Consider the following 20,685-nt stretch of genomic DNA (forward strand, 5'->3'; position numbering starts at 1 on the left):
CCTCAGGCGTGCTATGCCGTGACTTGCCCATCCCCAGATAACTGTAGAAATGGCAAATGAGTTTAAACTTGGCAATTTTGTTTTAAGAATTGTCAATACATAGCGTTCCGACGCTCACGTCTTCATCTTCAGTGGAGACCATACTTGTTTCTGAGCACTTGATTTGTACTTTATTTTGTGAAGTCTAAAGGCTGAGTTGTCCTGTGTTGTCTTTGTTGTGTGGGAGGTGGGACACCACAATGACTCATTTTATACAAAAAATAGACCCGGATCCTGTTGCACTTGACACTAGACAAAGTTATGGATTGCAAATATTTCGCTATTTACTGCCATCTCTGCCATGAAGAACTGGGGGTTTCATGAACAGGTGAGTGAAAGGCTCTTGTAGGCCATCTACGCTCATTCTTCTTATGATCCCCTCAGAATCCATCCTTATTTTTTTCCTCGATATTCTGAAATGGTAAGGATACCTGCTGCTCCGTTGGATCCCCAGTAGGCGTGAGACCAGAATAATAATCAGGCTCGTCTGGCTTGTTGCTTGGTCCCATAGCTAGCATTATTCACTGGCTCTTCAGTCAGTAATTACAATAACAATTGCTGTTTTCAGTACTGCTTACGGTTTACTGCTCATTGGGACAACAAAACGTCTGCAAGAACCGGTCAAAGCCCTTCCCTCTCTGCCACCCTTCATTTAATCTCAGATCAAGTTACGCACTTGTTTTTGGGGCGCTGGGTATTTTCTTTACAACCTTTTGCTTGTATAACAGGAGAACAAGACATATTTCTTTAGAAGTGTCTACTTACACAACACACAGTAGTGTGAGGTCCTGTTGCCGCACTAAAGCAGTAGGGCCATGCTCAAGGTTTTATGCATACAAACACTGTTCTTTATAGTACCTGAACTGTCACTATATATTTCATCAATGCCTACACGTAGGCACATAGAATAGCATTCAGCATATTTAAACTGTCTTATTTTGTTATCATCGATGCCTTTTACAACACCAGTCAAGGATTGCAACTTGCCCGGTGGAACACTTCAATCCTAACCTTGCAGTTTTGTTTGTTGTCACCTTGGTAATAGAATGCCCCAAAACCCAGCGTTGCACTTCTCAGTACAAGGTGTTTTTTACTGTGTTTGTCATCTATCCTTGTAAAAGTTAACCTTTGGGGGGCAGTAGAGCAGACCTAGTCAGGTATTGTTGTGCATCTAATGGACATATGTGCAGTACAAAGGATGCTAGTGTGGAGCTGAACAGTGAGTTGACAAGTGCTGTCTTTAAGCGTGTAATACTGGGGCAACTGGGAGCTAAATGGTGGGGAAGACGTGTCCTTGACTTAAATGTCTTTCTTGTCAATTTCAGATAATGTTGTCAGTGATAGATAAGCAAGTCTAAAACTACATAATTTATATTCAGTTGCCTATGTTTAAAACCAAAGAATTTGGAAGACATTTCAGTTTTTAGTCAGATTTACATACAAATTTACATAGTCTATTATGCAAACCAAGAACTCATAAAATAGCACACAGTGATAATAGCGTAGGCATGTTTTCCTTTTCTTGGGTAAGAAATTTTGCCTTTCTGATGGATACAACTACCTGTGGATTCCTCACCTAATGAATTCTCCCCATGCGCAGCATTCAACGGAAAGTTCTTTCCAGCTCTGCACGTCGGCGAGGACGTCACAATTGCCTGACTCCATGCGGCTCCGCCTGACGTCATCGTGGCAATAAGAGGCCCTCGTCGGCGTGCTGACGTCAGTTCCCTTTCTTCCGTGCTTTCGATAACGGTTATTTCTCCAGCTCTTATATCGTTTGCTGTTGAAAGACATTTTTTTTAGTTTCTTCAAGATGTCTGCCCCCAAAAAGTCAGGGTTCAAGCCTTGCAGGGAATGCAGAGGTCGAATGTCTGTTACTGACCCGCATAACGATTGTCTATGGTGCCTAAGCTCGGACCACGACGTCCAGGAGTGTGGTTCATGCCAAAAAATGAACCCCAGAGCTCTGAAGGAGCATGAGGCCAAATTATTTTTCCCAAAGAGGAGGTACCATAGGTCTTCGTCGGGGAAGTCGGTGAAGAGTCACAGGAAGGGGCTCCATCACGACTCCCGGCGTCGCTCCAAAGGAAGCCGGTTGAGGTCTCCGTCTGCCCGGCGCCATAAGTCCTGGGAGGTCAGCCCGACGGTGTCTCCTTAGCCTTTGACTCCGCAATCTTCGCCGTCGGTCTTTAAGGTTGTGGAGCCTCGGAGTCATCACTCCTCTCCGGCGTATCCGGATGTTCAGGATTCGAGTCCGGCTCCGGCCCCTCAAGAGTATCCTGCCTTCCCTGCTCCAGGGACGGATCCGGCGGCATTCCTTAATGCCATGTTTGCCATGTTCCAGAGCATGGTGCCGGGAGGTGGTGCGCCAGCTGGCCCCACTGGTCCCTTGACATTTAATTTAGGCGCTCCGGCTCCGTACAGGCAGACGCCGTTCATGCCATTCTGTCCGGCAGGAGACACTAGCCCGGTGTCAGCGGTGCAGCCGTCGACAGAAAGACCTTCGACGCCGGTGTCCATTCAGATGGAGGCATCCCGAAGTCGGATGGCGTCGATGGGTCGAGATCGAGTTTCCACAGATCCATCACTGGCGTCAGAGGGGTCTGGAGATCCTGTGGTGACGCCTTCTCGGCGCCGTTCTCCGATGTCGGTCCACTCTGTCGACACCGGGGCTGAAGGCGAAATTGCAGTCCTGGAGAAAGGCCCTCAGGTTGTTGGAGGAGACAGAGTACCAAAGACAGCTCCTTGAGGAAGGGGAGATTACGGAGCCCCTAAGTGATTTTCAGGGGTTGGACACTGCCAGTGGGCTAGATACTTCCCCGGAGTGGGATTTGGCCTCACCAGGGGAATATACCGAAGAGGCAGCCTCATTTCATTCTGTCATCAGGAAGGCTGCTGATTTCCTAGAACTCCCACTTTCAATGGCACAGGTCAAGACTAATATTCTGACAGAGGTGCTTCATCCTGCCACGGCTATTGCGGATCCGTTGTTACAGTTTAATGAAGCTCTTATAGATCCCATAGTGGAGGTTTGGAAGAAGCCTGTTTCTTCGTCTTTGAGCAGGTCGGTGGCCAGACAGTACAGGTCAGCGCCTGGAGACCCCGAATTTCTTTCCAAACATCCATCTCCTGAGAGTCTGGTCGTGCAGGCGTCCTGTTCGTCCCGGTCTGCTCCTGGCTCCTTCCCTGGAGTGCCATCTGACAGGGAGTCCAAGCGCATGGAACAGTCTGCCAAGAAGGTTTTCTCCTCATGCAGCATGGCACTGAAATCAGCTAATGCTACGTGTATCCTGGGCAGATACATTCATGCAATAATGGATGCAGCTAAAGAAGCGTTGCCAGACATGCCCTAAGACTTGCAAGGACTCCTCTCCGAAGCCCAGTCAGCGGCGACGCAGGTCATACAGCCAGGACTTGACACCACGGACTCTGTTGCTAGAGCCATGGGAACCTCCATTGCCACCAGGCGTCATGCATGGTTGTGCACGTCGGGGTTTTCATTGGATGTTCAAGCCACGCTCTTGGACTTGCCCTTTGATGGTGCTAAATTGTTTGGCACTAAAGCTGACTGCGTTGGAGCACTTTAAGGAGTGTAGGGCAACAGCAAAATCCTTGGGCCTGCAGGCTGTTTCGACCCCTTTTAGGTCCTTTAGACGGCTTAGAGTATTTGGACGAGGGGCGTCCTTTTCGTGGGGGATCGCAGCAGGCTGGCCAACAGCCTTCGAGCCTCCCTTATAGATCATTTAGGGGGCGGGGTAGAGTCTGCACTAGACGGGCAACCTAACAGCAGCACCCTTCCTCTTCCTCAGGGGGGATGCAACAGGGAAAGCAACCCTAGTCCTCTAACCATTGCGTCCCATGTGTTTCTGGTAGGGGGAAGGTTGTATCTTTTTCTTCCCATATGGGAGTCGATAACATCCGATTCCTGGGTCATCAGTGTGGTAAGGTAAGGCTATGCCCTTCCCTTTCAGGAGATTCCTCCTCCCTTCCCTCCCCATCCTTCCTTTTGTTCAGAAGATCATCTCATGTTGTTAGAACAGGAGGTTCTAACCCTATTGTCAAAAAGTGCAGTGGAGTTGGTTCCCGAGCAAGAGAGGGGTCAGGGATGTTATTCAAGGTATTTTCTGATCCCCAAAAAAGGATGGTCGCTTGAGGCCTATCCTGGACCTGAGGATTTTGAATTGGTTCCTTAAACAGGAGAAATTCAAGATGTTGACTCTAGCACAGGTGCTTATGGCACTGGACAAGGAAGATTGGATGGTGTCTGTCGAATTGCAGGATGCTTATTTCCATATTCCCATTCTCAAGTCACACAGGAAGTATCTTCGTTGTGTGGTAGGGTCGCAGCACTACCAGTTTGCTGTCTTTCCTTTTGGTCTTACTTCCGTGCCTTGAGTCTTCACGAAGGTGATGGCGGTGGTTGCAGCGGACCTCAAGAGGAAGGGAATAGCAGTATTCCCTTACCTGGACGATTGGTTGATCAAAGCCAAGTCTCCGGACCTTGTGCTGCATCATCTGCAGATGACAACCCAGTTGTTGTACAGTCTGGGCTTTTCAATAAACGTGCCCAAGTCTCATCTGGAGCCCTCTCAACGCCTCCTGCTCATAAGGGAAGTACTGGACACTACATTGCCACAGCGGATTCAGGGCATTCAGGTGTTGATTCCAATGTTTCAAGAAGGAGCGGTTGTTCCAGTCCTCAAGGTCCTTCGTTTGCTCGGTCTGTTCGCTTCTTGCATTCTGTTGGTCACTCATGCACGCTGGCACATGAAGGCTGTCCAGTGGTGTCTCCGCAGGCAGTGGTTTCAGCACAAAGGGGATCTCGAGGAGTCGATCAGGATCTCCAGAGACACTGCAGTGGATCTTCAATGGTGGGCTGCAGTCGGCAACCTGTCTCAAGGAAAGCAGTTCTCGTTGCCGCCTCCAGTGACCACAGTGATAACGGATGCCTCCTCTTTGGGGTGGGGAGCTCATCTGGGGGACCTGGATATCAAAGGTCGTTGGTCACCAGTGGAGAAAGTGTTTCATATCAACCTGCTGGAATCGCAGGCGATACGTTTGGCTCTCACGGCCTTCCTCCCTTCCATTCGCGGTCAGTCGGTACAAGTCTTGACGGACAATATGACCGCAATGTGGTATATCAAGAAGCAGGGAGGAGTAGGGTCGTATCTTCTCTGCAGAGAGGCTCTGCGGCTCTGGTCCTGGGCAGAGAACCATTGTATTTGCTTAATGGCAAACCATCTGGCCGGGGTTCAAAACGTGCATGCGGACAGTCTCAGTCAGCTCCTCTCAGCCGATCACGAATGGCATCTTCATCCAGATCTGGTCCTTTACATCTTTCGGATGTGGGGATTTCCCCAGGTAGACCTATTTGCCTCTCGGGAGAACACGCACTGCCCGTCGTTCTGCAGCCTTCAGTAACCGATGCAGGAAGCATTGGGGGACGTGTTTCAGAAGTCCTGGAATGGCCAGTTGCTTTACGCGTTTCGCCCCATACCCTTGATTCCTCGAGTTCTGAGGAAGATTCGCCAAGACCGGGCCCAAGTCATATTAATAACTCCGGATTGGCCAAGAAGGGTGTGGAACACGGACCTTCTCCAACTCTCACTGTGCCCTCTGCTCCGTCTCCCTTTCAGGGCAGACCTCCTCTCGCAGTCGCAGGGGCGGGTTCTACACCCCTACCTCCAGAGCCTGCACCTTCATGCCTGGAGATTGAACGGGGCAACCTGAGTTCTTTTTCTCTCCCACCGGAGGTGGTGGACGTTATTTTATCGGCGCAGCGACACTCCACCAAATCTGGTTATGCGAGCAGATGGGCTAGATTCATTGATTGGTGTGGAGACAGACAAATTAATCCCTTAAGTGCCCATTTGTCGGACAAATTGATGTTTGCATTGACCTTGGCACAGCAAGGCTGCGCTGTTGCTACTGTCAAAGGCCATCTTTCGGCCGTTTCGGGTTTCTTATGTCTTCCTGATCATCCCTCTTTGTTCAAATCCCCTTTAGTGTTGTGGATTTTGAAGGGGCTTACCAATAGGTTTCCTCCCACTCCGTTTCTCATGCCCCAGTAGGATCTAAATCTGATCTTAACCTTTTTGATGGGCTCTCCGTTTGAGCCACTCCATTCTTGCCATTTAAGGTTTTTAGTTCTAAAGACTAGCCTAGCCATCACGTCGGCTAGGCATGTAAGTAAGCTTCAAGCTCTTTCTGTTCACCCTCCTTTTACAACCTTTTATAAGGACAAAGTGGTACTGAGGACCAGGGCGGCTTTCCTCCCCAAGGTAGTGACTCTGTTTCATTTGGGACAGTCCATCACTCTCTCGACATTCTATCCTCCTCCACATCCATCTAAGGAGGAGGAGAGGCTCCTTCGACTGGACCCAAGGAGAGCTCTCAGCTTTTACATAGACCGACCAAGAGAGTTCCGCTTGGACAACCAACTCTTTGTCGGATACATGGGGAAAAGGAAGGGAAAGGCCGTCCACAAGCGAACGCTATCCAGGTGGGTCGTTCTTTGTATTAAGATATGCTATTCATTGGTGAAGAAACATCCTCCTGATGGGATAAGAGCCCATTCCACCAGGGCTGTCGGCCACATCGGCCCTGGCTAGAGGTGTTCCAGTGGCCATACATTTGTAATGCCGCGACTTGGGTGTCCCTCCACACCTTTGTAAAGCATTATTGCTTGGACTCGGAGGTGAGGAGGGGATGGCCATTTTGCGTGGTCTGTGCTGCAGGATTTTTTGCTGTGACCAGACAGACACCCTCCTCTGAGGTGGTACTGCTTTGGGACTCTATTCAGAAGATCATGTTACTTACCTTTGGTAATGCTTTTCTGGTGGATACACTAGCTACCTTTGGATTCCTCACAGTCCCTCCCGCCTACCCGTAGTCTGTCTGGTCATACCGAGATTTACTTGGGTGTGTACATGTATTATTGATTGTTTCTGCATTATGAGGATATACGTTTACAGATAATTTTGTATATATGGTTCTATTTGTATGTGTTGGTATACATTCATGATTGTGCAAAATATTTGCGGACATGTATTGGTGTTGTTACTATTGTTGGCTTTTGCCATTTCTATAAAAGTTTTCTTGAATATAGATATGAGGTGTTTGGAATGTCAATATTCACCTATTTGTCTCAAAGGCACGTAAAAAAATAGCGTAAACTGCCGTTAGCACGCCAGCGAGGGCCTCTTATTGCCACGATGACGTCAGGCGGAGCCGCATGGAGTCGGGCGGTTGTGACGTCCTCGCCGACGTGCAGAGCTGGAAAGAAGTTTCTGTTGAATGCTGCGCATGGGGAGAATTCATTAGGTGAGGAATCCACAGGTAGCTAGTGTATCCACCAGAAAAAGCGTTACCGAAGGTAAGTAACTTGTTCTTTATTGACAAACATCCTACTACATTAGAAATCCGCTTTACATTGAAAATTCATATACATCACATCAGCCAAGCAGGAGTCTTTTACACTTTTACTATATATATATATATATATATATATATATATATATATATATATATATATATCAGGTGGGGACCCAAAGTTCAAAACTTCCATCTTACTAGTATTGCACTGAAGGTTATTGCCACAAATCCACTGAAACACCACCGACAAACACCTTAAATGTATCTTGGTCACAGTCCCAAGTTGGAACAACCTGGGTGTCTTCAGAGTACAAAATAATCTGTATACCAAAGGATTCCACTACGGATGCTAAAGGGGGACATATAAATATTAAGCAATGTCAGACTTAAAGCAGAGCCCTGGGGGACCCCAAACTCCATCAATTTGGGGTCAGACACTAAAGGTGGCAACCACACCGACTGACTTTTGCTTGCTAAGAAAGAGCCCAACCAAGCTAGTGCTGTCTCACCTATTCTGATGCCGCGCAAGAGTTGCATCAGAATAGGGTGGGAAACTGTATCAAATGCTGCCAAAAGATCCAGCAACAGCAAGACCCTTTCTTGCCGTTATCCATGGCCGATTTGATAACATCTGCACCCTCCATTAGAGCAGATTCTGTGGGAAATCCCAGGCGAAAACCAGATTGCGAGGGATGAAGCAACTGATTAGTGACAAGATATCTAGAGAGCTGGATGTTAACAAACGTTTCAAGAATCTTAGAAAATACTGGCCACAGACAGCTAGGCCTGCAATTGGCCAAAATAGACTTATCTGCCAAAGGCTTGTTCAGTAATGGAATCAGTCACGGTTTTCCAACAGCTGGGAACACTTGCCTGGTACAAAGTGTTGTTTAACAGCCAATTTATGGAAGCATAATGGCCTCGGCATTAGCAGCCAGAATCTCAGGTAGCAAGGATCATCAGGAGAGAAAAACCTCCATTCTCTGCTCCAAGTTTTTCAATGAAATAGTGGAAAACACCTGTCAAGGAGCATGGATGTAAAAAAGGAACCATCTGAGGTTGATCTCCTGACCAATTAAGCGCACCGTTATTAGTAAGAGTAGAGCCAGTTTGGTTACCATAACCATAAAAATCTGATATAGTTTGGTCCCCTGCCATTAAAGTCTCAACACTGCCCAAAATCTTGTTCTCAAAGAAGTCAGAGAGTTGAGAACAAAGTGTCTGGGAAGCTTCCAGGGTGGATGGATTAAATACTTATTACCAGTTTTAAAAACCTCTTTAGGTATATTATTCGACCTAGAGATCAATATGGAGAACAATATTTTGTTAATGTGAGGTTAAAGCACAAAGCAACATTGCTTTTGAGTGTTTCAACCCCTAATTGCTCCACTGCAGCCTTTATCAGCATTACAAAGGCCATTTTAGGCTTTAGCATGGTTACATAAAATGCACATGTATGGTCAGCCTGGTTCTAGTGTAAAAATTCTACTTTCAAGGTCAAACCTCAAGATTGATGACAGCAAAGTTGTTCATTTATGGAAGCATTAGAAATAAATTGTTTTGTAGTATTCCACAAAAATTGCATTCTGTTCCAAAGTTGCAGAAGCTCGTATATCCAACGACCTGCAAAGTGTATGTAATTGTTCAAACTTATAAGATTGTGAGACAGGGGTGTTTGTTTTCCTTAGATTAAGTGATAAAAAATAGTCCCTATCCTTGCTTTAGTTCAGGTTGGAGAGTTGATTGCATGCTTTGTAGTCCAACTGTCTACAAATTGACCAAGTAGCCTTTGAATGCAACATTTTCCCAATATAGGCTTTCCTTACCTCTCTGTAGTTGTAGGGTTCCCCTGACAGTTATCATACAACAACATGTTCATCTCAGAGCACAAAGTCAACGTAAACTAGAATGGGGAACACCTGGCCCAGCCCTCTGACTTAGGCTGTATTGCCACAGGGAGAGTGATGGGTTTCAAACAAAGGAGGTAGGGCACAACTAAACGACCAGGATGTGGAGTATGGGATGAGACCCGGCCCTTAGGGCCAGAAAGAAGCGGTCAACAGAGAGGACTGCTCACCTTTCAGTCAGTCCCTTCCTTAGGGTACTACAGAGGCAGGGTCCATCCCAGGCATGCTAACGGGATTGTTTGAGGCGTAAACAAAGGGGGCGACAAGGGTGAATTTGACAGACAGGATGTGAAGCATTTCTGTGTGCCCAAGCTATACTGTCTGTTCTACTAGTAAGTGACCTAGATTGTACCTGGTAAGAGGTGGCCCATTAGGAGGCAATATAGGTGGGGCAGTACCAGAGCACTGTTACCCTTTCTGTTCCACATGACTTCCAAGAGCCTGTGCGTAGACCCGAACATAACCCTACCATTTTCATGCTTGAAAATTGACCATTGATTCTCTTAATCACTCACTATCACTTCTCATTTTCCCATGTTTTTTATCATCTGCTCACCTGATACAGGCCACTCGGCACTTCTTGGAGCAACTCCTTGAAACGCGTGAACTGCCCCTTCAAACTTTAGATCTCTCTCATCCTCATGCAGCCTCATTAATTCTGTGTTTGGGGAGAGCCATGTTTTCGGTCTCTGACAATGTTGCTTCTCTTGCCACCATTAGCGTTACTCCTCCTTCCAACCATCGGACCTTAGCTATTGATCAAGTTTGCTGTGTACCATGAAACACTGCATGAGTGTCCGCCTCTTGGAGCACATCTGGCAAATAATGAAAGTTAACATTTCAGAGTAAAATACTTTAGACAGTACAATCAATCATCAAGATTTGTTTAGGGCATTTATCCCATGAGGGTATCCAGGCACTTAGGCTGCTTCCAGGGTCTTTCATCGAACAGCCAGGTCTTGAGGCCTTTTCTGAAAGGCCAATGTGGTTAAAAACACAAACCAAAACTGTTACATAGGTTTGTTTCATACTCTCTTAACACAGTAAATTCCCCATTACCACCCTGTCCTTTGCGCTTGACCTTGATAAATCCTGTTGTACCCGACACACACTGACCTGGTGTTTTCTCAGCTCTGCACCAAACAGTATGTAAAACAGGTGGCGCTCTGTGTTATCCACTCCTGCTTGTGATAGTTTAGCATCTCAGCTAAGATTTAGAAGATCTCATCATTACCCCTTTGCTATCCCCCTACTGCTCGTTTTCTCAGTCCACTCATCTGACCAGACTGTCTGCTCCATCTGAGCCCTTCTCCTCAATAAATCTACATTTGCCCTAAACCACTGTAGGCCATTTCTTAATGCGCCACATTCCACCCATTTGCCAGAAACCACGAGGATCCTCTTCCCACTAGCCTCAACCAGCCATTAAATCAAATATGGATTTTGCATCCCTCATTCAAACCTGCTGTTCTTTTCCCTGTAATGAGGACATCCTACTTTGAGCTTTCCATACCCTCCAAAAGTTGTGTAAACAAATGAACAATGTCTATAACTCAGCTCAGTCTGGCTACCTTTACAATAACTTCTACAAGATTACTATTGGCAGCATCATCATAATGGCCTACTAAAGTCAGTTTATCTGAAGCTGTATGCTTTTTGACGTTTTGCTGACTTGGACACTTAGACACCTACGTATAATCCTTAATATCCCCATTGGATATCACAAGGATCAAACTCATCGAGTCACCTCCTTTCTCGATATTTTTTATGATACTTCATTATGTATTTTTGACCTTCTGCACTGACCAATACCCCAAGAGCACTTTAAATTAAGGTAACTTCTCTTTTCCCTGCATACCACCTCCCTGACCTCCTGGAACATAATTGCTTTCTTTTCCTACTACTTAATAGCCAACAACCCTCAAAAAGCTTGTGGCAGCCTTATCAGGATGGTGCTCAGATGCCAAGTCCTGCAAAAAACTTAAAAGGCTATTACTTTGTAATGTGAAACCTTTTGTCCGCTGGAAAAGTGACCTTGTTGTTTTTTTGTTGTTTTTTTTTAGCAAAAAAAAAAAACGCTTTGCACCACTTTCCATTGCTTTTCGTCAAAGGGTGTTTACATTGGTGTTACTGGGCATTTCAGCTCAAACACCCATGTTTTTTTGATGGAAAGGCCTATCTATTACAATTGTCAAACTGGCTTTTGAATCAGAAAACACCTCCTTGAGACAGTGCAGTATCTGAGCCGCACTGTACAGCATCTAATTTGTGAATTTTTTTCAATATTTTTCTAGACGCAGGATTTTGTAGTGCAAGCTTTGCTCAATATCATGTGTACACTTTTGCACCTGTTTTAGCAAGTGTAGGGGAAGAAAGCAGCAGCAAGCAATATTTAGTAAATATGGGGCCAGGTATACAAAGCATTTTTGTGCCGTTTACAAAATGCAAAAAAAGCTTTTTTTTTTTTTTTTAAACGTACAAAGCCCTATTTGCAATTTGATAACCTTTTACTGAATCACATATTGGATTTTCAATTCGGTATTAGGAAGGGGAGTGTTTTAGAGCATTCATAATACCGAATCACAGTGGCATGTAAAAATGTTTTGCAACCGAAATGCAATCGCAAAACATTTGCAATTTACCACCTACTTCAAGTAGGTGGTAACCCATTTACAAATACGAAGGTGTCTCCAAAGGACCCCTTCCTTTCCCTTTGTGAATGTTTGTAAAACATTATTTAAGAGCAGGCAGTGAGTGGTCTTACGGACTATTTCCTACTCTTAAAAAAATTTAAAGAAAACTTTTTTGGGGGGAAACTCGTTGTTTTCCTTTGAGGAAAACGGGCTGCATTTTAAAAAAAAAGAACATGTTTTTGCTGTATTTAAAAGCAATCACAGAGATGGTGGTCTGCTCACAGCATCAGGCCACCATCCCTGTGATTTGAGTGATTCCCAATGGGTTGCAAACCGAGACCTACCTACAATTAATATTCATGAGGTTAGTCTTTTTGCCACCTTCTGGGAATCGCAAAGTGTGTTATACACACATTTGTACATGGGTGTTTGCGATTACCAAATAGCGAATCACAAAAATGTGCTATTTGGTAATCGCAAACGTGCCTATGCACATCTGGCCCATAGTTATTTGCTGCTGTTTCCCCTTGCCCAAGGAAGCATAGCTGCACTTTAGTATATCTGACCCTCGTCTGTTTATCCACTCTGACCAATTCACCCTTCCCCCGCATTACTGCTTTAATCCAATCTGCTTTTTAAAAAAAAACATTTTATAGACTTTAGCCATTCTTATACGTCTGACACTCACTCAAATATTACATGATATCCCATCAGTACATGCCAAAGTTTCTGAAAGTGCACACTGTGTAGTTTGTTTGTGGCAATCCAGTCTTAACAAGTTTTGCCATCCAGTGTACCACACAAGAATAATCCATCATATATGTGACTAATTTGCTTTCAAGACCAGTATAAATTCAGTATTACAACAGTTATTTGCTTCGTAATTATATAACCAGAAAAAAGGAACAAAATGCCAAATCAACAGCAGTAAAAAGGCATTAAGACCCTTTGAAAGATCTTCACATGGCAGCAAAGACTGTCACAAACAGCATCATATATGTAATGCTTGCTCTAGTGGAAGTCCCCATGGTCCGAGAGGCCCCAAATCACATTCACAATATGCACTTTGCCCTATACTATGTCCCCCATTATGACTTTGGCGGCAGGCTAGTCATCCCGCCATCAGGCCCCCCGGGCAGCCTGAACCCCACCTGCCCTAATTTGAGTTCCCCGCTGGGCCGGCAGGCGGAAACAGTATTTCTGCCCGCCGGGGAACCGGGCCTTAACATTGCATCCAGCTCCTAATGGAGCCGGTGGGAGTGTGGCAGTGCAGCAGCACCCATCGTGCATTCCACTGCCCGTAAATCGTAGTGCATGGGCAGTGCAGGGCTCCCAAATCCCCCGTTCCGCCAGTCTTTTCATGGTGGTGTAAACCGCCATGGACAGGCTGGCTGATGGGGACTCATAATCCCCAGGGAAGCGCTGCTTGCAGCACTGCCCTGGCGAATTACAACCGCCAGGCTGCGGGCTGGCAGTCATAATTTGGCAGTCGGACCACCACAACTGTGGCGGTTGGACTGCCACTGTGACCATAATGGCCCCCTCAGTGTCTTCACTTTCTATAGGTTAAATGATTAGCCTCAAGTTTTCTAGCACAGGGAAGAATGACATTATCTCCCAAGCCATGGTCCAGTCAGGCCTCCTCAGCCCTCTATCTGCTTCTTGCTCCAGCGATGCTCACTAGCAGCATGCCCATTTAATAAGTTCCAAATTCCTAACAGATAAACTAGTCCCTCCAGAGGCCTTCCAACTCGTCACCAACTGGTGTCATGCCAGTAACAGCCCACAAACCTAGACATGACTACATTTGTTCAAGATCTGGGAACCAAGTCCAGCAGGCATGCTTCTGGCATTTTAACTATAGTTCTGTCCATTGCCTTATTTATAAAGTGCACTACTGTGTTCGAGTATGTCGCTAACAATGGACACCTCCACACCATTTGATCAGTCTCAGCATCTAACTCATCACTTCTTGGTCACCCAACTGGGTACATAAGATTCACTCCCTTGGGCATTATATATACGCTCTGCAAAATAGTACTTATTAGCCTAAACATGGCATTCTGCAGGACTCTAGGGGTGTGCCTAAACACATTAGTCCAATCATTGTCACTGATATGGGTCCGCATGTCGTCAGCCCATTGCTCATGCAGCCCTCCCAGCTTGCATTTTGATTGCACCACCAGTGCCTTGAGCAACAGGGCCATCGCATGCTTACGTCCACTAGTCTTGCAGATGATCTTAAGCCATTCATACAGCTGTGGTTCTGAGTTGCCATTCCACCACCATTCGTTCATCACTGCCACAACTACCCAATGTGATAAAAAGTGACGCGCTAGGGGAATCATATCTTTCCTCTGCAGAAACAAATTTTCTGCAATCACCCTATCCACAGTCAGGTCTGCAACTGTAGTTATACCCATGTTCGCCGATTCATCAGGTACATTCTGGTTGCTCTGGTGCAATAAGGCCAACGGCCTCAACAGAGAGAGTTTGTGGGCGTATGGCACACCCATTCGTGTCTGCTGCAAAGCTCTCAACCCACACATACCAGAGTGTTGTGACTAATAGTCAGGCTTACTGTATTTTGGACTTTTGGGAGCATACAGCAATAACCTTGCTAATGTATCCTTAGAGGAGGCCTCAGTATTCTCTCTTTTCTGGGTGCCCCACCTACAATCATGCCAATGAGCAGCTCTCTGCAGCTGTGTTGCCAGATAATAAAGGTCCAAATCCAGAGCATCTGTTCTCCCCCACCCCCTTATCAGCTAGGCTACTATAATTAAGTCAAAGCTATTCTCCACCGGGGCCCCCACATTAGCTGAAGCAATAGTGAGTCAATGTCCCTGATAATATTTTTGGAAATCTGTATCAAGAGGGTGGTAAAATAATACAACAATCTCTGCCCATCACCGACAATGGCTGCATATGACAAAACATGATAGATTGTTGCCACAAGGACATAAAATGCCACAATGTTGCCATCTGGCAGTTGATCTGTCGTCTGGTAAATGCGTACCCCCAAGCATTTTATAGTTTCTAGTTCCAGGAGAATGTCATTATCAATTGCCTCAGGTTTTCCCAACTGCCAAGGTGGGATCGATATGGGATAGGCGCATGACTTCTGCCAATTAAGTTGTAGTCCTGATAACATGCCAAACTATTCTAGAGTCCCAAAGGCCCCATTCGCATCTTATGCTGCTCCTCACATGTACAACAACATGTCATCCACATATAGTGACAAATACGGGGGGTCCCATTGATTAACAGCCCACAGTATTAGCTGCTCTTGTTTAGTAGTTTCAGGTGTCCTATGACAGCAAGCGGTCTTCCCTTTCCTCTAGCAGTCTATTGCCAATGGAAGGATCTTCACCCATTGATTTTCTAAACTATGGAGCAGCGCTTCTTGCTTAAGTAATTGTGCGGCATATTTAAAAGCCCCATAGTGTGACCGGTGGCGCTATGCCTTGCACCGTATTTACAAGGTGGCGTTAAGCCATTTTTTGTGGCTTAACGTCACCTTGTAAATATGGCCCCTTCGCACGCAGCCCTTTGCGTGGAAGGGACGTGCAATGGGTGTTGCTCTGGGCGTGCCACAGCAACACCCATTGCATTTTGAAGCTCCCTTGGATTTAAGAGATTTCATAAACTTGAGGCAGCGCCAAAATCTGCAGCACACATACAAACAGCAAAATGTCAGACATGGTTGTTTATGTGCAGGAAGGTGTCCCTTCCTGCACATAAACAATAATTTCAAAATGATGTTTTGGCACTTCTGTGTGTGCTGCATTCTGAAGCAAACACAGAAGTGCCAAATCACATTAGTGATTGTTTATGTGCAGGAAAGGACACCTTCCCACACATAAACAATCAAACCCCTCAACGCAGACATCCTTGCACTGTGGTGCAAGGATGCCTGCGTTGGCACTAGGCAGCTCAATTTAGCGCCAGTGCAGTGGACAACACACAGGTGCGCTGTGTGTGAAAAAGAGGGTGTGCGGCACTCTGTCATTTTCTTTTAAATATGGGCCTCAATATTTAGCTGCACCTGATCCCTACTGATCACTGATTCATCAAAGTAACTCTTTATGGCTACTTGAAGACCCTCTTTAAATCTCAGGTCATTAAGATTCCAACTCAGTATTACCATTTTGGGAGAATCCCAATTGATAGTCAACAAAAGATACTCCGCTTACACCACCCTTTTGTGCACAGCTGCACTACACAGAAATGTTTCTTAGCATACGTGTAACTGATGCATTCCAGAGTAAAATGAATAGCCTCACCATCTGGGATGGAGGACCCTCCAAGAGGCTAAAGCTCCCCATTTCAACATCCAAGTGTGGAGATACCAGGCCACTTTCTACATCACAGCACTGGGCAAGGGTGAGGGAGATTTATCCAGTTCTATGTCTTCTGTTCTTTTAAAGTCTTCCCCAATAAATAAGGAACAGTGAATAACCTTCAACAATTGAGGTGCTAAACTATCCCAAAAAATCCTGCTGATCCTCATTGGCAAAGTATATGTTAAGGAATGCAATGTCTTCCCCCTCCAGCTGTCCGGCCAGAACTGTATATCTGCCTCAATCTATGGCTGAAATGGCACACTAGGGTGTGTCCAAATCAATACCCACGTGCGACTGATGAATATGTTGTGTGGTACTCCTCTCCTTTTTTACCTCTTTTGTAATGTTTGTCCGCCAGGACTAGTGATGTGTGCTCCCTGCAAGAAGGTGCTTTGCGACATTCGTCTCCTTTATATATGCTTGTACATTATGGCCCTCATTATAGCTTTGGCAGTAATAACCGCCTACTATCGCGGTGACGGCCACCAACATACCACATCGGCAGTAACCATCCGTCCGCCAGATTATGAGCACTTTCTGACTTCCGCCACCATAAGGGCGGAATTCCGGCAGTGTTCATACTGGCGGACGGTGGTGACCTGGCGCTGCTAACACCAGCACTGCCCTGCCAGTAGAACGCCGCCAGGCGTATGTTGAGCAGAAATACGGCCTGGTGGTGTTCTGCTGGCGGGGGGCACTGCTGGCGGTAGCAGTGCCCCTTCCTGTTCCCTGCCAGACGACCTCGCCAGACAAGGTAAGTCCTGCATCTGACAGGGGAGGGGGGTGTTGTGTGTGAGTGCGTGTGTGAATGTGTCTGTGTGTTTTGTGTGGTATGTGTGGGAGTGAATGCGTGTAAGAATGGTGAAGTGATTGCGTGTCTGCATGTCAGTGTGTCTGTGTGTAAGAATGTGTGTGAGTATGTCTGGACGACTGCATATGTGAATGCGTGTATCGGAGGGGGTGGGGAGGATTGAATCGGAGGGTGGGGGGGTGTCAGGTGAGTGTTGGGAGGGTGGGGGAGCCGCCTACCGGTGACGTGTAAGGAATTCCCCGTCACTGGTAGGGCCTAGTGCCATGGTTTTTGTGGTGTTGCTCATAATGCTGCCAGCGGTACTCTGTGGGCCGCTGGGTCGCAGATTGACATCTCTGGCCCGGCGGCTCATACCGCCATGCAGGGTAAAGCAACACATACTGGAGTCCCAGATTGCACTGCCTTTTCATTACAGCTATATAAGTGTCCCTCTGCTTTTGCACATTATTTGTAAAATCTGGGAATACTGGTACTCTAGGATTGTCAACCATAAAGGGCAATTTTTGTGATCTTTTTGCAAAATTAAATCCTGATCTCTGTAGTACAACAGGTAGGCCACCACTGTGCAATGGGGCCCTCCTAGCCAGGGGGGCTGCAGTGGCACACTGTGTGCTTCCTGTAGACATTAGAACTTGGTAAGCCCCTCCATTGTGACAACGTCCTGTAACCAGTCCTCCAAGTACGCAGTCATAGAGGAGCCTTCAATGTTCTTGGATAGACCAATCAACCTAATATTGTTTCATCTAGCTCACCACTCCTGGTCCTCAGTCCTCATTTCTAATATGAATATATGCTTATTGGTGGGCAACATGTCCAGCGAAGAAGGGAGAAAATGGGGACAGCCAGCTCACTTTCCACAGCGCCTACTTCACTCTAGCTCCCCAAGCCGCCCGACTCTTTTCAGTGCATTCAGTGGAGTACAGCCACTATCTTGATTTTGGCCTTACACAAAGAAAATAAACCTTTTTTTTTTTTCTTTTTTTTTTTAACTCTTTTTACTGGTGTTTACATTACATAAACAACCCCCTGGAAATGGTATCTGTGGTGTATCACAATCCACGATTCACTGTTATTGGAGTGAACAATAATGTAAAAGCTATCATGTTGATCGCATCTCACTACCCCAAACCAAACTATCCACCTCTCTCCTTCGTAATTTCCTTTCTGGTTTCAGTACATACATTTGAGAATGCCCTATGTCATCTTGGGTTTCCCTCCGTGAGCCACATGCCTTGAGAATTTTTTGTGTACAGCGTCAGGATTTGTAGACTGCTTCCTCTGCTTGTATGCACCAATCACTGTCCTTGCACAGAAGGGGCAGCTCCTCCATTAGAGCCCTACTGAAATTCCCCCAGAAAACCCCCAGAGAAAAAAAATGCTAATGAAGTTAATTCATTAGCATTTTTATTTTTCGTCAACCTGTCCTAAATCAAGTGGCAGGACGGGTTAGGGGCCTGCTTGAGTGGCAGCAGCAAGGAGGAGTGGTGGGCTGCCTGTGTACTAATTTAAAAGTGTGCATGTCTCTTTGGCCGCCTGTCTTGTGATGCCCAGCCAGACATGCACATTTTAAATCTCTCTAACCCAACTGTCTTAGACAGCTGGGTTAGAGAAAGCACATGCCTCCAGTGCTCTTGAGAATGCTGACAGAGGCCACTTCCTCCAATCCGCGCACTGCTTCATGCTGGTAACCAGCATGACAGCAGCACCAGGATTGGTTAGGGGTATTGGCTGGAGCCCGCAGAACCTTGAGGAGACAGATCAAAACATGGACCAGTGCAAGGGTGTCGTACAGCAAGCAAGGTAAGTGACTATTTCTTTTTATTTACAGTCGCCACTCACTTTACATACATGCATCCATCCACCACTATTTGCCTGCCCCAACCCCCACTCTAACTTGCCAGCCACCACTGCAATCAATCAGAGTTGGTTAGTGCGCACTACCCCAAACCCTGGCTATGTCTTGTTTGGCTACTACCATGGCAGTGTTACAACACAGCGACAAATATTTCGGGATTGCTTGGCCTCCCAATATACCCAAACTTACCATCTGTGCTGTAGAGTAGTTTCCTCTCCTGTGATTTCTCTGATTTTGTTTTGCTTGCCCTGACAGTTTGAGTCATGGGAACTGCCACAGAGTAAGAAGCAGGGTGCCAGCATTGTTGCAACCCCTAAGGCATGTTTTAAATATATATTGGGACATATATACATAAAATACAGACTTAAAAATGTACAGCTCCCTGCCTTAGGGCTCTGTAGGCCCTCCTTAGGAGAGGCGTACATATATTGTTAAGGTAAGTGTGGGCTCTGCCATTAGTTTGAACTGCAAAGTCGAACTAGCAGTGTTACCACTGCCCTTCCAGTATACAGTGGCAGGCTGGGAGCCATTTTGTACTTTGTCACAAACAGGGTGGCACAATCAGTGCTGAAGCCCTGGGTGGACACTTTGCTTTGCATGCCTGGGTTACCATATGCTAGGCACTTATAAATAAGTCAGTTTCTGCCAAATGGCGGTAGCCAATTAGGGGTAGAACACTGGCACTGAGGTCTGGTCAATAGGCCTCAGTGCACTCTCAGAATCGATTCTAGCAGCATCAATCCAAAACTGTGAGGTTGAATATGCAAAAAGACATCCTTATACCAGCATCTTTTATTGCTCCGTTTCAAGGGGGTTAAACTTTTACATGTGCCTCAGACAAAGCCTGTCATACAGGCGTTGACACTGGGTGTTAACAAGAAGGGCACATCCCCATTCAATGAGTATTCTATTGAGGTCACAGAAGTCATCTGCCCATTCAGGACAGCCTATTGTGTGTTCCTGGGAGGAATTGCACACCACTTACACATCTCTTCCTGGCATGAGCTCAGTTTAGGAGAAACTGAGTTTATGCACATTAGGCTCAAGGGACGTCAGCCAGAGTAAATGTAAATTTTTAAAAGTTACCTTTCCTTAATATTTATTAAAATGCTAACTTCACCTTTGAATTGGATTTCTAATAGCTATTAAAAATAGTAGTCTAGCTACTTGTGTAGGTGGTCCCTTTCCAGAGTTAGTAGTATTGATATTTTATTCAGCACTCTGGTTTTCTAAGTAAGACAGCCACCTCTTCCACAGTGAAAACAGCTTTTAGGGCCTTGTTATTGTGGAAACATGGTACCATTCATTTTCTACATGTCCCACTTTTAAATCCCTTTCACTCTATCATGTGGGGTACAACTCCTACGTCAGGGTGACTTACCAATATTTAAAAAGTCTGGTTTTACCTGTCAGAAAGGGTTATTGTAACAAGTTGCACTACACGCTTTACACTTCAGCAGTCCGGCTACAATGGTAGACTTGAAGCCAAGTTTCTCTGTCACAAAAGTGGTTGCCACAATAAGGGCTGCAGTCCGCACATGACATTTAAATTTCATGCAATTGGTATGTTTCCACACCACATACTACTGCCTTATAGAACAGTTAAATACTCCAATCAGAGATTCACTGCATGCATTGGGTACTAGATAGCAGTCTCCCAGTGTTAAGAGTCTAAAAGGGTGCAGTAAAATTCACCAAAACAATGGAGGTCACCATGCAA

This window comes from Pleurodeles waltl, chromosome 11 (genome assembly GCF_031143425.1).
Source record: "Pleurodeles waltl isolate 20211129_DDA chromosome 11, aPleWal1.hap1.20221129, whole genome shotgun sequence".
Classification (NCBI taxonomy): domain Eukaryota; kingdom Metazoa; phylum Chordata; class Amphibia; order Caudata; family Salamandridae; genus Pleurodeles; species Pleurodeles waltl.